The sequence below is a fragment of the Danio aesculapii genome, chromosome 9 (assembly GCF_903798145.1).
Source record: "Danio aesculapii chromosome 9, fDanAes4.1, whole genome shotgun sequence".
In the NCBI taxonomy this organism is placed as follows: domain Eukaryota; kingdom Metazoa; phylum Chordata; class Actinopteri; order Cypriniformes; family Danionidae; genus Danio; species Danio aesculapii.
In genome coordinates this window covers 54,879,434-54,881,068 of record NC_079443.1, presented here as the reverse complement: position 1 = coordinate 54,881,068, position 1,635 = coordinate 54,879,434, and positions in this window count along the sequence as shown.

The window sequence follows — 1,635 nt, the reverse complement described above, 5'->3', positions numbered from 1 at the left end:
GGCTTTTTTAGTCAAGAATGTAGTTGTTTAGATTGCAACTATGCAGTTTATTTATAAGGACAGTGCCTATTTTAAAAAAATTATGATTTCGGAGATTCAGCGCATCGTGATCCATCAGCCTGTTATAGTAAGCAGAGCAAAGACGGTTGACGCTCCGCCACAAGATGACGACAGAGACCGCATAATGAGACCTTAGAGGAGGAAAACTCAGCGTAATTTCTAACTACAGCTGATCAAATCATTATTAAACTGGTAAGTGTGTTTATACCACAGTAATCTGCAAGTGTTTGCTTTGCTTTGGCTTACAACAGAGAAATACTGGGAGATCTCTGTAGATTTTTAGATCCTTATTATCTTAAAATGTGAGCAAAATCAGCTGTTTGGTCATCAGTTTAAACATTACGCTAGAGAATCATTCAAACACTAGCTCTGCAGTGACATTTGTGAATTGGCAACTGATTCTGCTGTTCGGATGTCAGCTGCAGATGTGAATGAATGGTGGAAGAAAGTAGTTCCTCATACAAAAGTTTTTTAGACTCTGTGTTTGACTTTCTTTTTTTATATACATGAATATGCCATCGAACTGTTGTGTAAACGAAGTGTCACACAAGTAGCAGTGCAATATGGCTGTATATTGTCACCGGTGAGACACTAAGCCAACGCACACCTCCCACCAGCCATATCGCACTGCTACTCTTGTGATATTGCTCGTGTATATATATATATATATATATATATATATATATATATATATATATATATATATATATATATATATATATATATATATATATATATATATATATATTTATACATTTATCCATTTATACAACAGTTCTGTCTGGTTCTTGAATCTGATTGGCTGATAGCTGTGCAATATTTTGCCAGTAACATCACAACGGTAAAACTGGAGGCTAATAATTGACTTCAACTGTATATATATTATATTACATCTGTATTAAAATATAAACAATTTGATGAAGAATATAAGTCCTGGTAATTTAATTTAGTATTGTATTTTGTTTATTAATTTAATTTAATTTAAAATTTTTCTTTCTTTCTTTCTTTCTTTCTTTCTTTCTTTCTTTCTTTCTTTCTTTCTTTCTTTCTTTCTTATTATTATTAACTAAAGTATAAATATGTAATTCAGCTTTAAATTAGTTTTTCCCCATACATAAGAATATGTCTTGGCATTATTTATTAAAACAAAAACTAGTATTTTTAATTAGAATTTAAACAGCTGCATTCATTTATTCATTTATTCATTTTCCTTCAGCTTACTCCCTTTATCAGGGCTCACCACAGGACAATGAACCTCCATACAACCAGCTGCTGTATTATTAGTGCGTATGCTTCAGATTATATTATATTTAGATTATATATAGTCCCTGCAGGCCTTGTTTAATAAAGCAGTGACTTTTATTCTGTAATAAAGCAAGTTTTTTGTGTGTGTGAATTTAAGCATCACACGAGCATCACATGAGTGTCCGCAGGCCACTTTATTATGGTTTTATACTGGACTTCATAAAGAGCCTCTGTGGTGTTTATTAATAGCTCTGAACTGGACTTTTGTCTTCAGTCTGACACTGAGAAAAACAAGAGTCCTTAATAAGCCCTCGTTGTTTAGTGATCTCA